The sequence below is a fragment of the Melospiza melodia genome, unplaced genomic scaffold (assembly GCF_035770615.1).
Source record: "Melospiza melodia melodia isolate bMelMel2 unplaced genomic scaffold, bMelMel2.pri scaffold_18, whole genome shotgun sequence".
NCBI lineage: Eukaryota > Metazoa > Chordata > Aves > Passeriformes > Passerellidae > Melospiza > Melospiza melodia.
The window spans coordinates 15312370-15334702 of record NW_026948525.1 but is presented as its reverse complement, the minus strand read 5'-3'; the positions used below and the strand labels follow the sequence as shown (position 1 = coordinate 15334702).

At 44.8% G+C, this 22333-nt stretch overlaps 1 pseudogene; it reads right to left on the bottom strand.

Annotated features, from left to right (window-relative positions):
• Nucleotides 1-21873, bottom strand: part of LOC134433393 (zinc finger protein OZF-like) — a 498900-nt pseudogene extending 477027 nt beyond the window's left edge.
• Nucleotides 21874-22333: the final 460 nt, after the last annotated feature.

Genomic DNA, 22333 nt, shown 5'->3' with positions numbered 1-22333 from the left:
AAATTGCTCCAGGAATGACAACATCAGATCCTGAGCAATTCGTTCTCGGCCTGCACTGTTTCCACCCACCCCTGTTTCTTCCCAAGGGACAAATTGTTGCACAAGCTATCCCTGTGCCATCTTTACATGAAAATATTGAAAAACAAGGGCCCAAAGTCGCCCGAGTCCAAATTATTGGGAAAGACAAACCCAAATTATGGTGTAACCTCATTGGGGGTGGGGAGTCAAAATGCATTGAGATGCTTGTAGACACGGGTGCAGACTGCACAGTAATTCCAGTACAAGACTGGCCAGCACATTGGCCTTTGCAAAAAGTTGCAGGTCATCTTCAAGGTGTAGGAGGTCTGCAATTGGCAAGACAATCCAAAAGCATTATTCAATTTGAGGGACCAAACGGACAATTGGCAAATATCCGTCCATTTGTGTTAGATTATTCGGAACCTTTGTTAGGGAGAGATTTAATGGCCCAGTGGGGTGTCACAATTGATATTCCAGACTCTCCACAGCATATTTGTGCAGCAGTCATTGAACAACAGCGCCCCACCCAAAAACTGAAGTGGAAAACAGACAAACCAGTTGATGTGAAACAGTGGCCGCTCAGTAAACAAAAAATAAAGATGCTTGAGGAACTAGTGGAAGAGTAACTAAAAAAGGGCCACATTGTGGAGACCATGTCCCCATGGAACTCTCTAGTGTTTGTCATCCAAAAAGCTGACAAAAAGAGATGGCGACTTCTTCACGACCTCTGACAAATTAATAATGTAATTGAAGATATGGGTTGTCCCCAGCCTGGTATGTCATCCCCAACAATGCTTCCCCAAGATTGGAAATTAGCTGTTATTGATATTAAAGATTGTTTTTTTCCAAATCCCCTTGCACACTGACAATGCACCGTGTTTTGCATTCTCTGTCCCTTCCATTAATATGGAATCACCTATGAAAAGGTACCATTGGACCGTTCTTCCTCAGGGATTAAAGGTATTTCCTGCTATCTGCCAGTGGTATGTCTCTTCCCTGCTTTCCCCAGTACGTGCAGCCACAGAGAAGGCCATCATCTATCATTATATGGATGATATCCCTATGTGTGCCCCCAATGATGATTTACTCACACATGCGCTTGACCTAACGATCGATGCATTGATTGTTGCAGGGTTCGAGCTCCAGGAAAAGAAAATTCAAAAGATGCCACCTTGGAAGTATTTGGGCTTAGAAATTGGAAATAGGACCATTGTTCCCCAAAAACTAGAAATCAATCCAAGGATCAAGACCCTTGCGGATGTCCACAAGTTGTGTGGGTCTTTGAATTGGGTAAGATCATGGCTCGGTCTGACTAACGAAGACCTTGCCCCTCTTTTCAATTTATTGAAAGGGGGAGAGGACCCAGGTGCTCCTAGGTCCATTACCCCAGAGGCACAGAAAGCTCTAGAAAAGATTCAGATTGCAATGTCCACAAGACAGGCCAACTGATGCCGGCCTGACCTGCCATTCAAATTTATCATCCTAGGTAAGTTGCCACACCTCCATGGAATTATTTTCCAGTGGGAGGAAAAACAAACACCTCAGGCAAAGAACACACCAAAAAAAGACCGGGACCAGAGGGACCCTCTCTTGATCATAGAATGGGTTTTCCTCAGTCACAAAAGGTCCAAGAGACTGACAAAGCCTCAGGAGCTGGTAGCGGAACTGATCCAGAAAGCAAGGACCCGGATCAGGGAGTTAGCAGGATGTGATTTTAAGTGCATTCACATTCCAGTTGAGTTAAAACCAGGTCAAAATACTATGAAAATACTGGAAAAATTGTTTCAAGAAAATGAAGTGTTGCAGTTTGCTCTGGATTCCTATTCAGGACAAATTTCGGTAGCGTGGCCCGCTCACAAATTGTTCGAACAAGATGTTCAATTTACCTTAAAATTGAGAAGTGCTTTAAGTAGGAGACCTTTAAAAAAGGCTCTGACTGTCTTTACAGATGCGTCCGGGAGGTCCCACAAGTCCGTTATGACTTGGAAGGATCCTCAAACCCAGCAGTGGGAGACAGACATTGCTGAGGTGGAAGGTTCACCTCAGGTTGCTGAATTGGCTGCAGTTGTTAGGGCCTTTGAAAGGTTCTCAGAACCATTTAATCTGATTACAGACTCTGCATATGTGGCAGGAGTAGCATCCAGGGCAGATCAAGCAATACTGCAAGAAGTGTCTAACATCGCACTTTTCAAATTGCTCTCAAAACTGGTAAAGTTAGTCACTCACCGAGAGCAACCTTTTTATGTGATGCATGTCAGGTCACACACTGACTTGCCAGGGTTTATGGCTGAAGGCAACAGAAGGGCAGATGCTCTTGCTGCACCTGCAGTGATGGCCACTCTCCCAAATGTTTTTGAACAGGCAAAAATTAGCCACCAGCTTTTCCACCAAAATGCACCTGGCCTGGTTCGTCAGTTTAACATCACTCGAGAACAGGCCAAAGCGATTGTGGCCACATGCCCAAATTGCCAACAACATGCACTCCCTACAGTGAGTACGGGAGCAAACCCAAGGGGACTGAACAGTTGTGAACTGTGGCAAACAGATGTAACACACATACAGTCTTTTGGACGGCAGAAATATGTTCACGTTAGTGTATATACCTTTTCTGGAGCGGTCTATGCTTCTGCCCACACAGGAGAATCATCTATTGATGCTATTAAGCACCTCTTACAGGCTTTTTCTTTCATGGGCATCCCCAAGGAGCTGAAAACTGATAATGGGCCTACTTATAAATCCAAGGAATTCAGGAGCTTCCTGCAGCAATGGGGAGTAGAGCACAAAACTAGCATCCCCTACTCCCCTATAGGTCAAGCCATTGTAGAAAGAACTCACCGTGATATTAAAAGAGTCCCGGACCAGCAACAACAGGTTCTGAAGGTAGAACCTCCCCACATCCGGTTATCCAGGGCGCTATTCACAATCAATTTTCTGAATTGTTCTTTTGACAGCCTGAACCCACCCATCCTATGCCACTTTGGGGGGAGCAATCATAGGGTAATGAAAGAAAAACCTCCGGTTTTAGTAAAGGACTCTGAGACTTGGAAAATGGTGGGACCTTACAAATTGGTTACTTGGGGACGTGGATACGCTTGTGTGTCCACCCCCTCTGGTTTAAGGTGGGTTCCTTCCAAATGGGTAAAGCCCTATGTTCCCAAAGTCTCAGAGAAATCTACAGAAGCACCCCAGGTTGCTCATGCTGCCTGGAGAAGAAAACGCCGCACGCGTTCTCTGGAGGAAGTTCCATTTAAGCCTCCTGTCTGGAATAGTTTGTAATATATGTTTGTTTCAAGTTTTTGTACCAGTTTAGATCCCACTGTTCGTGTGTAGCCTCGAGATGCCATGAGACCGAGCCTGCTTCTTGTCCTACTTGTGATCATCCCACCTGCGATCCCCTGCATAGTTCCTCAGCCCAAAGCACGTAAGGACCACCTTGACAAAGGTTCTCGGACATCAACAGAGAAACTGACAACTGGCTGAATGGACTGTTCAAGGGCTGGGGAGTCTCGGGCTGGTTGGGAACTATTCTGAAAACTGTGTTTTTAGTGCTGTTTATTTTAGTTATATTTATTGTAATTATTAGTATTGTTTTTGGACTAATCAAACGCATGGTTCTCAAGTTAATTTCAAGCTCATCTCCCCCTCCTGAGGTCTACCATTTGGAAGCCCTCAGTGCTCCAATGGATGACCTAGAAGCCTCAGTGGAAGACACTGACCCTCCTGTAGAGGAAGAACTGATTTACCAACCATGGTTTGGCAATCATTCTGCACCACAAACACAGTCCTCTTCTTTTTAAACAAAACTAGGGGGAGATTATGCAGTGTGTTGTAAACTTCCTTCCTCAGGTGTGCCAATACCTCTCTTCCCCTTCCCCCCTCGCCCCCTTCTGGGTTGTCAATCAGATTTAACATTCCAGCAAGGCGTTGTGTGGTTGGTCAAGTTCAAAGGATGCCCCTCAAGCCCAGGGGCCATTGGCCTGTCTAGGTGTCATCCCCCCCTGAGACCCTGCCCCTCTCATCTGGTTGGGTGGCTCACCTGTTCCCTCCCCTTCCCCTGTCCCTGAGCTTAAAAAGGTGATCAGGCCATGCGGTCAGGATTCTGTTGGAGCAGTTGCTCACATTCAGACCTTTGTAACCATGGAATAAACCTCTGGATATAAACCCTCCAGCAGAATCCATCTCCTTTTCCTCCTCACCATTTGCCTGAAGCCTTTCTCCTGAGGTAAACGGAGTTCCTAACAAGCCTGGTCTTGTTCAGTGCCCAGCTGCAACCTCCAGCAAGCTAAAGGTATCTCTGGGGTGATATACCGCAGTTGCTGCCTTTGGCCCAGCAGCAAGGGTTAGACTGGCCCGGGCACAATCTAACTGGTAATATTGGGATTCGTATTCCAATAGGGAAAGGTGAGCGATTTATGGATACTGAGTGTGAAGTTGCACTCTGCTGCAGGGCTGTTGCTGTCTGACTCCTGCTGCTTTAGGATGGCCAGATGCTTAGCCTATTTCCCAGGAAGCTGAGTGCCTCAGGCTTTTCTTTTGTCACCTGAGGGATGCAAAGCTGAGAAGATGATCAAGACTTTTTCCAAGAGGTGACTGCCCCTAATCTCAGAGGTCTCTGTGGTCATCCGACCACAAGATGTGTTAGAGAGTCTCTTTTCCCAGCTGAAGATTGACTCAGGATTCCTTGGCTCTCATTCTCAAGGTTGTTTATTATTTCTTATGTACATCATTCTTTCTCCAACCCATGGAGGTCTGTCTGGCAGGTCAGGTTGAGGCACACTGACCTCCTTCAGAGGCGGTGTTATCTTTTATACCAAAAACCATGTGTACATTATTTACAATAATTTCCCAATACCTCTGTTAGACAGTGTGTTTCTACTCTATACCAATCTAAAAGTGCCAACATCACCCAGAAGATGCAGGCTAAGAAAAAAGAAGAAGGATAGGACATGCCCAGATTCCTCCAACTTGCCTCCTGAACCCCCATTCTAAGGATCTTAAAATTCTACTTTTCTATCTTGGAACAAACTAACTGTCATTCTACTTAAACTTTCATGGCTTGTGAATCCTCATATAAGGTTGGTAATTGTTTTTTCCAAGGGCTAAAATCAAAGGCACAGGTGGTTTTGACTCTGTGCCAAGGTCTCTGAGCCCACTGTCAGGGTCTTGAGTCCTGCAGGGCAGCCAGAGGAATTCCTGGGTTCCAACACTTTAACAGGAAAGTGGGGAGTAAGAGATCAAGTGCATCCCTGTGCCAGGCACACATTGGCTTCCATCCTGTGGGCACAAGAAGTGAGGCTGTGAGATAGCTTGAACGCAGCCAGCACAGCTCTGTCACACTCTGGCTGTGCACAGCTGCTGACAGCTCCTGGGAAAGGGCATTTACAGTTCTTTCTGTGGGGCTTGAAGAATCCCTGTGCCAGTGAGGTGAGGAGGTTCAGTCCATCATCTTGACAGCAGAAGCCAGAGCAGAGAAGGGCAGTAATTTTTAACTATAAAATTCTTTCTCTTGGCTTGCTGAGGTCTGTTCAGCAGGTCAGACAGAGGCACTCTGGCCACTCTTGGGGTGGTGTTATCTTTTTATACTAAAAACTACATGTACATTATTTACCAAAACTTCCCAATACCTATCACCTATGTCAGACAGTGAGCTTCTACTCCAAACCAATCCAAAAGTGCCAGCATCACAGCAGAAGGTGGAGGCCAAGAAGAAGAAGGAGAAAGACTGGACACACCCAGATTCCTCCATCTTGCCTCCCGAACCCCCATTCTAAAAACCCCAAAAATCTATTTTTCACCCCATGACAAACTATTATTCTACTTAGAATTTCGTGGTTTGCAGATCCTCATATATATAAGGTTCGAAAGTTTTTTTTCCATGGGTCAAAATCAAAGTCACAGTGGTCTTGGGCTCTGTGCCAAGGTCTCTGAGCCCCCTGGGCAGGGGGCTGGAGCCATCCAAGACAGCCAGAGGAATTTCCTGGGTTCTGAAACTTACCAGTAACTCTGTGCGGGGATTTGCATCCCTTGTCAATAACCCAAAGTAAAATAATTTAAATGATGCCTTCACTTATGCCAGGGATCTTGCCTCGAGTCCCTGAAGGTCTAAAGTTGAGGTTCTCCCTGAAAATTCCTCAGCGCTGGCTAGAGATCTGTAGATTCATTGAAGCTCTAGGCTGATCTTCTGGCTGGCACAAAAACTCCATAATGTTGGAACAAGCCTTCTTAACACTGATTTGGTTTAAAAAGGCATAATTTATTCAGACCTGAGGTCACACAAGGGAAACTCCTAACCATTTGTGTACACACAATTTTACAAGTAAGCAATTTACATATTACAACTTACCATAAAGCCCAGATTCAGGCCTTGTTTTGTTTGTTTTGTCTATTCCTACATTCCTGAGCTGGATGTTTTCTTCTTCTCTTCCAACTGTTCTTGCTGGGAAAAGCAGTTTTTGTGTGCTTGGTTTCTCTGTTCACAAGCCCAGTAAAAACTAAATTAATTCCTTTGCTGTCACATAGCATGGAAGCCTCTCTCCAGCTTCCTTCCCTGAGCACTCCTGCTCCTGCAGAACCACCCTGATAATGGACCTCAGTGTGTTGGACATGGTGGCTGTCACCTTGGCGTGGCCAACACTCACCTGGACGGGCTCCTGGCAGGTGTCCAGGGTGATGTGGCAGCACGCAGTGCTTCCGTTGGTGGTGAAGGATGTCCTCATCTGGGACATGCGGCTGTAGGTGTCCTCCAAGCTGCCCAGGTGAGCTTTGACCAGGGACAGCTCCAGGCCCAGCTCCATGGCAAAGGGGTTGTAATCCAGGGGGCTGGAGAAGAAGATGGCCACGGTGAAGGTGGTGGTCTCATAGACCAGGACTCCACAACAGCCATGGAACAGGGGGCTGGAGAACTGGCAGGTGTCAGAGGAGCCTGGGGGCACGGAAGGGCTGGGGGGATGGAGCTGTGCCCACTGTAGAAGTAGGTCCTGGGGAGGAGAAATGGGGCTGTGCCATCAGGGGAGCATGGTGAGACCACCAATGCCACAGACATTTTTTAATGAAAAACCCTTTCTTTAGGATTTTTTCTCTTGAGAACCTGAGAGGCCTCAGGAACAAAATGTAAACAATGGCTATCTGCTGCTGTGGGATGCAACAGGTGCATCTGTGATTGGTCTCATGTGGTTGTTTCTAATTAATGGCCAATCACAGTCAGCTGCTTCAGACTCTCTTTCTGAGACAGAACCTTTTGTTATTCATTCTTTCTTTTTCTATTCTTAGCTAGCCTTCTCATGAAATCCTTTCTTCTATTCTTTTAGTATATTTTAATATAATATATATCATAAAATAATAAATCAAGCCTTCTGAAACATGGAGTCAGAGCCTCATCTCTTCCCTCATTCTCGGACCCCTGTGAACACGGTCACACACCAGCAGATCATCGTGGAGCAAGTGGCAGGTGGTGGAACCAGCACGAGACAGTCTCACCACCACTGGGAGGTGATGGGGGCACTGGGAGGTGATGAGAGCACTGCTGGGAGGTGCTGGGAGCACCGGGAGGTGATGGGAGCACTGCTGGGAGCACTGGGGGCACTGCTGGGACATGCTGGGAGCACTGGGAGGTGATGGAAGCACTGCTGGGAGGTGCTGGGAGCACTGGGGGACAAATAGGAGATGGACCAAGACCTAGGAGATGCTCCCATCATGGGATGATGACCCCACCCTGTGGTGGTGTTTACAGGGGTCTCAGGACGAGGGAAGAGATGAGAATGTTGACTTTATGTTTCAGAAGGCTGATTTATTATTTTATGATATATATTAAAAGAAAATTATATATTAAAACTTACTAAAAGAATAGAAGAAAAGATTTCATCAGAAATTTGCCAGAGAATAGAAAAGAATAGAATGATAATAAAATCTTGTCTGAGACAGTGGGACTGTGATTAGCATTAATTAAAAACAACTACATGAGACCAATCAAAGATGCACTTGTTGCATCCTACAGCAGCAAATTTATTATTTTATTATATATATTATATCAAAAGAAAACGATATATTAAAACTTACTAAAAGAATAGAAGAAAAGATTTCATCAGAAAGCTAGCAAAGACTAGAAAAGGATAGAATGATAATAAAATCTTGTGACTGACTAGAGAGTCTGAGACAGCTGGACCGTGATTAGCTATTAATTAAAAACAACTACATGAAACCAATCAAAGATGCACTTGCTGCATTCTACAGCAGCAAATAATTGTTGTTTACATTTAGTTTTAAATTTCTCAACTTCTCAAGGGAAAAAATCTTAATGAAAAGATTTTTCATAAAATATGTCTGCGACACCACCCTGTCCTGGTTTGGAATGGGAGGAAAATTCAGGGGAGTGATGCAAAGCTTTTTGTGTAACTGATGGGCTGCTGAACCACTGAGAAGCTGGGCACAACTCTGTGAAGCACACATGTTAAAAACCAAAAACCCTCAAAATTCTCTCTTTCCTTTCCAATCAACAAAAAAGCAGCAAACCCCAACTCAACCTCCAACTCAGCCAAACCAAGTCAAACAGCTTCACTGTGAGATTTTATGGAAAATCCCTTTGCCAGGATTTCTTCTCCTGGGAAGCTGGGAAGCCTCAGCTTCTCTCTGTTTTGCTGCTTTGGAATGTGATTTTGAGAATTGTTTACCCAGAATGTGAATTGTTTTTAATTAATGACCAATCCCAGTCCAGCTGTGTCAGGACTCTGGTCAGTCACAGGTTTTTATTATTCATTCATTTCCAGCCTTCTGATATATCCTTTCTCTTTCTTTAGTGTAGTTTTAGTATATCATTTCTTTTAATATCATATTGAGGGAACCCAGGAAATTCCTCTGGCTGCCCTGGAGGTCTCCAGCCCCTGCCTGGGGGGCTCAGAGACCTTGGCACAGAGCCCAAGACCCCTGTGCCTTTGATTTAGCCCTTGGAAAAAACAATTACCAGCCTTTATAGGAAGGATTACAAGTCAAGAGAGTTTAAGTAGAATAATAGTTAGTTTGTCATGGGGCGAAAAATAGATTTTTGAGATTTTTAGAATGGGGGCTTAAAGTCCCAAAATAGAAGAATTTAAGTGCCCTTCCCTTCCCTTCCCTTCCCTTCCCTTCCCTTCCCTTCCCTTCCCTTCCCTTCCCTTCCCTTCCCTTCCCTTCCCTTCCCTTCCCTTCCCTTCCCTTCCCTTCCCTTCCCTTCCCTTCCCTTCCCTTCCCTTCCCTTCCCTTCCCTTCCCTTCCCTTCCCTTCCCTTCCCTTCCCTTCCCTTCCCTTCCCTTCCCTTCCCTTCCCTTCCCTTCCCTTCCCTTCTTCCTCCATCTTTTAAGTGATGTTGGCATTTTTAGATTAGTTTAGAGTAAAAACTCACTGTCTAACATAGGTGATAAGCATTTAGAAGTTATTGTAAATATTGTACACGTAGTTTTTATTATAAAAAGATAACACCACCCCAAGGACGGGCAATGTGCCTCAACCCAACCTGCCAGACAGACCTTGGTGAGCAAAAAAAAAATTATAGATAAAAAACCAATAAACAACCTTAAGAACAAGAATAGAAGAGTTCTGACTCCTTCTTCTACTGCCGGGCTGGGAAAAGAGACTTTCTGACACTTGGGGTCACTGTGATCAGCAGAGATTCTGAGATAATATAATATAATATCATAAAATAATAAATCAGCCTTCTGAGGACATGGAGTCAAATTCAATGTAATGTTAACCCTTCCAGTGCCTCAATCCTCTCTCAAATGAGAAAAAACCCCGAAATACAAACATGTAAAAGAACAGCATAAAGACATCAAAGTTGGTGTAGAAGTCCCTGATGCCAAATTTTGCCCCAAACAGGCAGAGTGACTGCCTAATCAGACTCAGCTTAAGTCAATTAAGCAGGAGGTATTTTTATTAGCGACGCGTCGGAGAAATCACAAAATGGATTTCTGAGTTCACATAGCAAAAGCAAGCCTTATATACATTTTTTGGGTATAGGATTACATCAGATCAGATACATAATCATGCATATTCATATGGGGCATGATGTAGGCGGAGCGTGGGCGGAGCGTAGGTGGAGACATCTCTTTTGGGGAATTTTCAGGTGGTCGTTCCTGTTGCCTTCATCATAGACGGGGTCTTTCCGATGAGTCTTCCTCTTTAAACTTTTGAACTCCTTTCCTAATTTGGTCAATTCCCGGTGTATTTGGCTTAGATCCCGTGGCTTGGCAAAACCCTTAGGGTCGTTTCGACATTGCTGGCTCTAAACCTGCTTAGCCCATTAGTTTCTCCTATACCTATCTCTTCCCCTGTCATGATGCTCTACCTCTTATCTAATTTGTTGCTCTGTTTTCCTAGTGCTGTGCTTTCTCCGTGTGTTCTAGTGCTAGGCCCTTCTTTACATGCCTCTCATTCCATGTTTTAACCCATTACTTCTGGAAGGCTATCTGCTTTAGGGCTTCATTTCCCCCCTTTTTCTTGTAACTTACGAATTCTTTCGTCAAGTTCTGGTCCCACAGGACGCTGATAGGCTCGTACCATTGCCCAAATCATTTGGGTCCTTTTCATTATGCTCCTTAGTCTCCACCACAAACAAATGTTTGTAAGAGTTAGCAATAACAAAGCTACAATTACTACTAGCATTGGGTGCACCAGGTAATGGAAGACCTGTGTAGCTGTTGGGGAATATCCTGTAAAGATGTCCCACCAGTGATGCTGGCCTACTTGTTCTACTTCGGTCAGGACATTCTTTATTCTTTCTGAATTGTGTTCTATCTGCCATACCATTCGTTTAGTTGTTTGATTCACCTTTTGCACCAATTTCTTTACTTCAGGGTGTGCAAGCATTGCTTTGAGAATCTTGACGTCCATCCCTATTTGTAATTTCGGTATCTCTTGATATAGGTTGAAATTTGCGTTAATTAGCTGTTGGGTAGTTATTGGGACAGTGTAATGAAAATCACAACCTACGATCTTGGCAAAGTTGCATACACAAAAGTTAGTATTGTTAGTCTCTTCTTGGCAATTATCTATAGTGACGTTGTCACAAGCCGTCCTTACGCAAGCACACCCATTTCCTATATAGTAAACTTGTGATTGTGTTCTATCATGCGGAAGCATTTCTAAGGTACATACACTATTTTCAGCATCTAAGCATAAATCTTCGGCTTCTGCCACAGCATTTTCGCAAACATAGCCTAATTGTCCTCTAGGGATACATGCTTCTGTGCTAACCGATTGCCACCTATTTTTGGTGTAATCATAACTGGCCCAGACATTATGGTCTATTGGCCTGACAATGACATCTTGGTGTATTGTCCCTAGGGTGAGGATGGGAAAGATAGCTCTTTCCTCTGCCGCACTAATGGTGAGGACATAAGCTTCAATGTGTTCTTGTTGAGGCTCATAAGTGAAGTTCACTAATTGCCACCAAGCCTGATGGTCCCTCTCAAATTGTGTAGTATGATTGTCTTTTAATATTGTTTCCCTTATTTCTTGAGGTAATATACCTGACGTTCCTTCTCTCATTATTCCTGCCGCTACTGATTGCACCCATTGTTGCGTCTGAGAGCATTGGATAGCGAGTGCAATGTCTCTGCTAAGTTCCCCTGTGTAGTCAGCGAGCTTTACAAAATCCTCTGCAGTATGGTTTGCTACCATGGTTAGTAATTTCACCACTAGCGATTGTGTTTCAGCTAATGTAAGCATGGATGAACTGAGGGGCATCTTAAGCTTTCCTAAGCTCGACGTGACGGTACTTAGTTTGTTTACTAATACCTCTTGATCTATTGTGTTTACTATGCCAAATCCGGTGCCAATCCACCCACTTAGATCTCTTTTTGTTCTTCTGTGATGAGATCTTGTCGCTAGCCATGCATTCCATCCCTTAAGGCTTTGCTGTATAAATGGTCGGCAATCCTTTTGCAAATAAGTAATATCGGTGTGAATGTTCATTTGCACCTTTTTCAGGGAATAAGTGGGGTCTAACAATAATTTTAGTTCGTTAGATTTTCTTATCACCTGAGGCCCTATAAAGGTTAGGTTATGTACCGCTTTACATTCCACTGGTAGGGTGGTTTCTTGGGTCGAGTTTACATCCGGATCTGATGGGATCACGCCCACCTCATATGCACCATTACGCTTAGGGAAGAAAGAACCCCGTTTCAGTGTCTTCGATTCCCTTTCACACGTGAACATCATTGCCTGATCTAATCTGAATGCCATCTCACACTGTGCTTTCCCTTCCTTCGGGCCACTAGATGCTACAATTTCTCCCGGGAGATGGAGAAGGGGGTGAGGGTTATAGGTTATGTTTTGGGGACGTAGTTCCCCAAGCGAATCCTCTCTATAAATTACCGAGGTTCGGGGCTGGGACCCGGGTGGATCTCCCCTGAAATCGGCCCACTGACATGAAATTGGGCCCTTATGCTGAGTCCAAAAAGTGGGCTTGCCCATCTTCACTGGACTATAGGTGAATATGTAATTTTCAGAGTCTGGCTTCGAGGGTTGAATGGTTAATACTAGTCGCCTCGTTTTTCCTTCTACCGGTCCTTCTACCGGGTCAAGCTCTCGACACCCAACCTGAATCTGGTCTCCCTTGTTCGCTACCATGGAGAGCCGCTCCCATGTTTCACTTGGAAATGGCTGGTTGTTACGTAAGGCATAAACCTCGAAATAGAGTTTCCTCATTCCCAATTCTGGATGGATACACTGGTGTGCCTGAGACCATGGGTCAATTGGGGCAGAATCTTGGGGAAGAGTTATGCTTATCGAGAGTCCAATGATCAGAGTTGTAAGGGTTTGAGGTGGAGTCGGGGTCATGATGTCTGGCTGTCAATTTTGTTTCTTTTGGCGCTCTCGTTTCTTGATGTGAATTTGTTCTACCCGTAAAATAACCTTTTCTAGTTCAGTGTCTAAATCTCTTTGTTTTTTAAAGGGTCCAATTTGGTCACTTGTTAGTGGATGTCGTGGGACAGAAGAATAGCAACGGGTCGATAAAACCTTAGAACGACTAAGTTTCAAACAATATTGTAACCAGCGGTGTACTTTCCAATGGCACCACCCTAATACAATTTGTTCGGGAGCTTCAAACAATTCCCTAGCCTCTAAAATGGGTCTGTTGGCGAATTTCTCTAAGGCCAAATAGTTGTCATTTTCCCTTGCTTCTTTGCAGCTACACTCATAACATTGGAGGTCCAGTAAACAACTTTGTACGTTCCAAAATTTTCTATCACAACCTCCACAAAGAAATCCAATTAGTCCCACACAATTTCTTTCCCCACACCCAAAACACGGCTGATCGTGAATAGGGTCCTGTGGATCAGGTCCTTGTTGACTGTATGTTTCAACCCACCCTGTCCACTGTATTGGCGTGCTACGCAATGCAGCTCTAGCTTCGGCATTAAATTCTGCTATGAGAGATAAAGGTTTTGGCAAAGTCAATGTTAGTTTATGTTGGATTCTCACGTGATCCTGCGGAGACAGCTGACTCAGAAGTCTGTACATCTAGGGCAGGTTTAAGCTCCTCTTGTTTGTTTTCCGGAGCTCTCTTGACCCGTGAATAGTGGATCCACGTAGGTCGTTCCTTGATCCGAACCGCGGTGAAGGTAGTCAGCAGCACTTGGAAAGGTCCCTCCCACTTTTCTTGTAGGGGTTTTCCTAAAAGATTCTTAACATACACCCAATCACCAGGGTTAAACGGATGCAGTTTACAATCAGGTTGCTTAGGTTGGTGCTCGATCATCACAGTAGCATTCTTATCAAACTGCTTCCCCACCGCAATTACATAATCGTAAATGTATTGATTACCGATCTGGTCTATTACATCCCCATTTACAACTTGCATAGCATAAGGTCTACCATACAGAATTTCAAAAGGACTTAACTTTTCCTTCGATCTTGGCTTGACTCTCAGTCTCAGCAGAGCAATAGGCAAAGCTTGATACCACTGCAAATTAGTCTCTTGGCATATTTTAGCAATTTGCTGTTTGATAAGATGATTCATCTTTTCTACTTGCCCACTGGCCTGTGGACGGTAGGGCGTGTGCAATTGCCATTTGATTTGTAATGCTTTGCTTATTGCTCTCACTACTTTTGCACAGAAATGTGTACCTCTATCCGAAGAAATGCTCTTCGGTACCCCAAACCGTGGAATAATTTCATTCAACAGTACTCTAGTTACCTCTCTTTCCTTATTTGTCCTACAGGGGAATGCTTCAGGCCACCCAGAAAATGTGTCAGTTAATACCAACAAGTACCGAAACCCCCCTTTTATTGGGAGTTCAGAAAAATCAATTTGCCATACCTCACCTGGGAATTTGCCTCGGTTTATGGCTCCTTGGTGTACTTTGGTTCCTGTATTCGGGTTGTTCTTCAGACACCGTTCACACTGGGACGTAACGTGTTTTATAGTAGTAAAGAATTTTGGTCCTGCTATTCTGGTCTGCAAATATTGGTAAAGCGAATCTAGGCCCCAATGGGCCTTCTCATGTTCTGCCTTCACAAACTGCCACATCACGTTTCCTGGTATCACTAACTGTCCTGTTTCTAATCGACCCCAACCATTTTCTAGTATTTTGCCCTTATTCCTTTGAATCCACCTATGATCTGATTCTTGGTAATCTGGCTGGATATTGATATCCAGCTCCCCTGGTATTAGGGCCGCTATTTCCGCTTCCCTATTTCTTGCGGCCGCCAATTTAGCTTCTGTATCTGCCTTCCTGTTCCCTATTTCTGGAATAGTATTGCCTTTCAAATGCCCCTTGCAATGCATTATGGCCACCTGTGTTGGGAGTTGGACCGCCTCCAGCAGTCGCAGAACCTCTTCTGCATGTTTGACTGTTTTTCCTTGTGTAGTCAACAGTCCTCTTTCTTTCCAGATGGCTCCATGAGCATGTACGACAGAAAAGGCATATTTAGAGTCTGTCCATATATTAATTTGCATGTTCTCTGCTAATTCCAGGGCTCGGGTCAGAGCTATCAGCTCTGCCTTTTGAGCTGAAGTCCCTGCAGGCAGGGGGTTTGACTCAATTACCCTTTCTGTAGTGGTGACTGCATAGCCAGCCATTCTTACCCCTTGCTTCACGAAGCTGCTGCCATCCGAAAACCAGTTGTCCGCGTCTTCGAACGGCTCTTCTTTGAGATCTGGGCGACTGGAGTAGACGGCTTCAATTGTTTCCAGGCAGTCATGTTCGATGGGTTCTGCTGGGGCTCTTCCTTCTAAGAATGAAGCTGGGTTCACAATATTAGTTACCTGAATGGTTACATCATCTGATTCAGGCAGGATGGCCTGGTACTTTAAGAATCTGGAAGGCGACAACCAATGGTTGCCTTTCTGTTCCAGCACGGCTGACACAGTGTGGGATACTAACACAGTCACCTTTTGGCCCAGCGTGAGCTTCCTGGCCTCTTCTATGTTAATTATCACTGCGGCCACTGCCCTCAGACAGCCTGGCCATCCTTTACTTACTTCATCCAATCGCTTGGAGAAGTAGGCCACAGCCCTCTTGTGTGGTCCCAACTGCTGTGCTAGGACTCCTAGGGCCATCCCTTGCCGCTCATGGGAAAATAGCCAGAATGGTTTTGACACATCTGGGAGACCTAAGGCTGGTGCTCTCATCAGCTCCCGCTTCAGCCTCTTGAAGGCCCCTTCCGCCTCGGGAGTCCAAACTAGGACATTCTTGGTTTCCTTCAGCAAATCATACAGTGGTTTAGCGAGTATCCCATACTGATAGATCCATAGCCGACACCAACCTGTCATCCCCAGAAAGGCGCGCAGGTCTCTCACCGTCTCTGGTTTGGGCATCTGGCAGATGGCCTCTTTCCTGGCTGCTCCCAGGGATCGCTGTCCTTTGGAGATTTCGTATCCCAGGTACACCACTTCCTTTTGCACCAGTTGTGCTTTCTGTTGAGAGACTCGATATCCACTTAAACCCAGGAAATTCAACAAGGAAATAGTCCATTCAATGCATTCTTCCTCCGTCACTGTCGCTATTAGGAGGTCGTCTACGTACTGCAGGAGGGCGCCATCTCCCGGTGGCCCTTCCCATTGTTCTAATTCTTTGGCTAACTGATTCCCAAAGATCGTGGGCGAGTTAGACCAGCCTTGGGGCAACCGTGTCCAGGTAAGTTGGGTCTTTCTCCCCCTATCTACTGATTCCCACTCAAAGGCAAAAATCCTTTGACTCTCGGGGGCTAAGGGAAGGCAGAAAATGCGTCTTTCAAATCTAATACGGTGAACCAGGCCAGGCTATCCTTTAGCCTAGTTAAAAGCGTATATGGATTAGCAACCACCGGGTGTAATGTCTTGGTTATTTCGTTTACTGCCCTCAGATCCTGAACGAGCCTATACGTTCCATTAGGTTTCTTTACTGGCAAGATCGGTGTATTAAAATCCGATTCACATTCTACCAATAACCCCAGTTCTAGAAACCTTTTAATTATGGGCTCAATTCCCTTTCTGTCTTCTATCCTCAGAGGGTATTGTTTTCTTACCACCGGTCTTGCCCCGACCTTAAGTTCGACAACAATCGGTGTCGCTCGTTTTGATTTTCCAGGTATATCCGTAGCCCATACTAATGGATAAGTCTTGCTCAGGATTCGCTCGAAGTTGTGGTTCTCAGGTTTGGGTTCCACACAACTGATTGTTAGGCTTAGGGCTGTAATCAGTTGTTCATCGTTTACTTGAAATTCCAATCTGTCTTTATTGAATTTTATTTGGCTCCCAAGTTCTCCAATAAATTTCTCCCTAATAGAGGCTTTGGTGAATTTGGCAAATACAGGAACTGGTGAATTCCCATTTGTTTCCCAATTTTGTATTTGATAGGTTTCAAAAAGTAAGCTTTTTCTGGTTGGCCTGTTGCTCCCACAACTTGTACAAATTCATCACTTTTAGGTACCAGTTGTTGATTTAAAACCGAAAAAGTCGCTCCCGTATCAATCAAAAAGTCCAATTCCTGTTTACCTTCCCCTAGCTCCATTTTAACCAGTGGGTCTGCTAGGGTATGGCCCACCGGTCCCCCTCATTCACTTTCTTGCCGTGTGGTGGTAGTAGTGGCCATTAGCTTTTTCTTTAATTGGGGGCATTCTTGTTTTCAGTGCCCAATCTGTAGGCAGTATGCACATTGATCTGGCCCTACTCTAGCTGGGTGGGGTTGGAACCTCCCTCCCCCTCTCACTGGGTAACCTCTACCCCTACCCCTGGCTCCAGGTTCCGGGTAACCTGTCTTCTGAGCTGCTACTGCCACAGCCACTACTCGAGCTATCCTCCTGTCCTCTCTTTTCTTCTCCTCAACTTCTCTATTATTATATACCTTCCATGCCTCATTCAGCAAGGCCTCCAGGTTTTTATTTTCTGGATGCTCAAGTTTTTGCAATTTCTTTCTAATGTCTGGGTTACTCTGTCCCATCATTAATCCCAACAGGTGTTGTTTTCCTTCTTCCGTTGCTGGGTCCAGGGGTGTGTATTGTCTCATGGCTGCCCTAAGTCTATCCAAAAACTCCGACGGGGTCTCATCCTTTCCCTGCCTAATGTCATATAGCATCGACCAATTGATAGCCTTAGGGATCGCATTACGCAGGCCCATCGCGATCAGCTTTCTATACTGCACCAGTCGTCGATAGTGTTCTTCGTTGCCCGGGTCCCATTCTGGTTTACTGCTGGGGAAATTATCCTCTAATCTCCCTGACAATACTTGGGCATGTCGTTTTCCTGTTTCCAATACGAGTTCCCTTTCTGTATCTGTCAGTTCTGACAGCATCACCTCTATATCTTCCCAGTCAATATCTAAATTCTTCGCCATTAGCTCAAACCTCTTTGCTACTCCCTCTGGATTCCTCCTGAAGTTTCTTGCTTCATCCCTCCAATTGTTCAAATCACTTGTCGAGAACGGCACCTTTACTCTAGTCTTTTCCCCTACCATTGGCATAATTTGTCGAAGAGGAGCTATCGTATGGTTCCCCTCCTCTCTTCGCTTTGCTTCCCCTCGTGCCACAGATCTGGTATAATACGAGTGACTGGTCCTTGCCCCGGGGTCCTCTTCCTGTGCCTCTATGTCCAGTTCCTCATTTTCACCTCCTGTCTCTATTACACAGTCTGTCCGACTCCCGTCCTGGGTCTGTCGTCCCCCTAATATCTGTAGGCTCCTATCCTGCCCTGGGCTACTACCCCTCTCGTCCTCTGCTGCTTTCCCATCTCTTTTATCCTCTATCTGTATTATTATACTCAGTCTCTGCGAGTTGTTCTCTGTCTCCTTTTTGCATGTCACATTACCACTCCCCTTACTATATTTTAATTCAGAGACGTCGCCCCCCAATGAGCCGCTCTTGTCCCCAGCCTTTGGTGTGCTGGTTTCCATTCTGCAAACACCAGTCCTTGGTGTGCTAGTTTCTATTCTACAGTCACCCCCATTTCTGGATGTGTTACTATCCCCATATGGACTAAGCTCGGGCGGGCTGCGTGTCTCCCCCCGGCTCTCTACTCCCGACGGACTGCCTTCTTCCCTTTCGAGTTCCAGTCTGGGTGGGCTGTCAGCATAGCTCCCCGACCCCTGTGGGCTACCTGGTTCCTGAGGGCTGCCTTTCCCCTCGCTAATCCCCCATTTTGATGGGCTACCCTCCTCCCAGCCGTTGTCTAGCTTCTGAGGGCTGCATCCAAACTTAGATTTCCACCACTGCTCCAATTCCTTTAATGGGCTAGGATCCCCTTGTTCCTCTTTTGGTCTGGGAAGGGGTCCTTCCCGCCCTGGAGCGAATGGATGGTATTCCCACAAGCTTATTTCGCTCTCCTTTCCACTATCTCTCCTTGTTAACTTGAGACACTGCTGTCCAATACTGCATGCATCACAGCAACGGTCCTTTGACTTCGGACCCTTCTTATCTCTTTCCAAAGCCAATACTAGGGGGTCCTGAGGGGCTACATTAATTCCACATTCCTTTTGCCACTCAGGTTTATTCCTTAGGGTGAAAAACATGTCTGCGTATATTACCTCATCCCATTTATTGAGCGGCCGGAGGAAGAGCATAAGTTGTAAAATGGTATTATAGTTAGTTGTCCCCTCCGGTGGCCATTTTTCTCCGTCATCAAGACGGTACAGGGGCCACCATTGTGTGCAATACTTAAGAAGTGTCTTTTTACTTATGTTTCCCCCTGGAATCCCTCCCAGGTCCTTCCAGTGTTTTAGGATACATCCTAAAGGGGTTTTCATATTTATATCTTTACTCTGTTGGCTTCCCATGGCTATTCTCTGTATTCATGCTCTTTTCCACAAGTACTATATGCCAATATACCTTAACACTTCATTCACACAATTTCCATTCGCTTCGTCCAGAAAATGCGGATCGGGACTCCGCTCTCGTTTCGCAGCGATGCTGCGTCTCACTCACTCCACACACACACCCGTACAGTGAAAGGCTCCTACCTTATGGTCTTATGTCAGAACAGACTGTTTTACCAGGTTTGGTCACGAGAGGTCGCCTACTGACCGCGAGATACCGGTTTGCCAGACTCATGCAATCACAACTGTAGACAGTATAACAACTGCAGGGGGTGACAAATTTCTTGCCGGACGTCTATCAACTTAGTCTTTTCTAAAAGATTACAGAGAGAGCGACAAGATATTTCCTGTAAGATTTTGCAACAGGCACATAGAACAGACACAAAAGGATCTCTGGCTGACAGACCTCTCAGAAAGCAATCCACAGTGTTATAACACAGTGCACAATGTTTAAAACAGTTCCCACACAGTAGAAACAGATCAAAGATACCAAGATAAACAAATACTCCCTCCGGCAGGACTTTAACCTGTGTTTTCTCCCAATTAATTTTAACCGAAGCTGGGATTTTTAACCCCAGCAAAACCAATGCTAGCCAACCAATGCTAGCTAACCAATGCTAGCAAACCAATGCTAGCTAACCAATGCTAGGATTTCAACCCAGCTGGGATTCTTTACTGGGGCGTCCCCCAGCTTTCCCTTCGGGCGGTCACGTCTGACCCCCGTTTCCCAATAAAAGCGCTTTATTCTAAAACCAATAAAGAATTTAAATACCTCTTAATTGGAGCAGGAGATGCAGGGTACTCTTCGTCCACCGAAAGCACTGGTCCGGGGGGGGAGTCTCTTCTGACAAACGTTAGTCAGGGGCGCCCGAGGGTCCTGACCCCGGACCCGGCTCGGGGAGGACCCCTCAAGTCCTGGATCTCCTGTCTGGTCCCATCTGGGTCGCCAGAAATGATGCCAAATTTTGCCCCAAACAGGCAGAGTGACTGCCTAATCAGACTCAGCTTAAGTCAATTAAGCAGGAGGTATTTTTATTAGCGACGCGTCGGAGAAATCACAAAATGGATTTCTGAGTGCACATAGCAAAAGCAAGCCTTATATACATTTTTTGGGTATAGGATTACATCAGATCAGATACATAATCATGCATATTCATATGGGGCATGATGTAGGCAGAGCGTGGGCGGAGCGTAGGTGGAGACATCTCTTTTGGGGAATTTTCAGGTGGTCGTTCCTGTTGCCTTCATCATAGACGGGGTTTTTCCGATGAGTCTTCCTCTTTAAACTTTTGAACTCCTTTCCTAATTTGGTCAATTCCCGGTGTATTTGGCTTAGATCCCGTGGCTTGGCAAAACCCTTAGGGTCGTTTCGACATTGCTGGCTCTAAACCTGCTTAGCCCATTAGTTTCTCCTATACCTATCTCTTCCCCTGTCATGATGCTCTACCTCTTATCTAATTTGTTGCTCTGTTTTCCTAGTGCTGTGCTTTCTCCGTGTGTTCTAGTGCTAGGCCCTTCTTTACATGCCTCTCATTCCATGTTTTAACCCATTACTTCTGGAAGGCTATCTGCTTTAGGGCTTCATCCCAAATAAGAAAGAAAAATAAATTATTTGCTTTTTAGAGCTAAAATCCTCTTATAAGCTATAGAGAAAAGACTCTTTTTCCTTATAGCACATAAAGATATAAAGAGAAAAAAGTGTATCAAGTTGATAGCAAACAAAAGCCTCCATACTAAAATAAACAAATGCTAAAATAAGTGTAATCCTAGAAAAAGTTAAACAGAAAAAAACGTAGTCCTATGCTTCCAAAAAAAAATCTCTATTCCTAAAAATAAAAATAATTTAAAAGAAAACAATAAAGAGAATTTTCACCTTTAAACAACACATCTTTAAAACAATACCCCTTAAATCAACACAAGCCATCAACAAGCTATAAAAATGCTTATAACAATAAGAAAAACTTCATCATAGCAAAATTCCCCAAACAACTGCTATTTGTAACAAATTAAGAACCACAAAAGAACTGTTTCCTTTGTCTCTTATAAAAAAGTCTCCATAACCTGAACAAAAAAGACTTTTCTCCCTCAATAAACTAAAGAAAAACTATTTTAAAAATTATAAACTAACTAAAAATCTTAAGTGTAATTTCTTTACATTATCAGTGAGGAAGAAAACTTGTGAGAAGAAGAAAAGTTTTCTAAAAGGTTTGTTTTGGTTTTTACTACTTTTTTCCTTCTAATTACTTTTAATAAAATTTTCTTTATACCCTCTTGAAGTTTTAAACCTGCTTTACCTTTCTCCTAATCCTATCTCACCACAAAAAGTAAGTGTATCAGTAATCAGCCAACATCAAACCTACCACATTCTTTAGTATATCAGCAAAAAAAATTCAAATTAAAAATATCTTAAATTAGCAAACCTAAACCACAACACAAAATTGGTGTTTCCACCCAATTTCAAACTAAAACCACCACACACCCTGCACCCCAGGGGTCCTCCTGCACCTTCCCTTCACCTGGGGTTCTCCAGGGTGACATTCTGGGTGCTGTTGGATATCTGGATCTCCACGGTCCTCTCCAGGAAATTCCACATCTTGGCACACGATTGGCTGCTCCAGGGGGACAGAATCTACTCCTCCCGTCTGGGGTTTCCTCAGCTCTGGGATCTTGGCCTTGGAGACAGAATTTTCTCAGCTCTGGAGTCTCCTTGAATCTGTGATCTTCTCACTCCAAGGTCTCCTCCTCAGCTCCAGAGTCTCTTTGTTCCAGAATCTTCTTCTTGGATCTAGGATCTTTCCCTCAGCTGTGGGGTCTCCTTGGATTCAGAATCTTGTCAGCTCTGGAATCTTGTTCCTGTCTCTGGAAATTTATTGGATCCACAATCTCTTTGGATCTGGAATCCTCTCAGATTGGGTATCTCTTTGCATCCAGGGTCTCTTAAGCACTGAAAACTTCTCCTCTGATCTGGGGTCTCCTTGGATTCAGAATCTTCTCAGCTCCGGAATCTTGTTCCTGTCTCTGGAAATTTATTGGATCTGGAATCCTCTCAAATT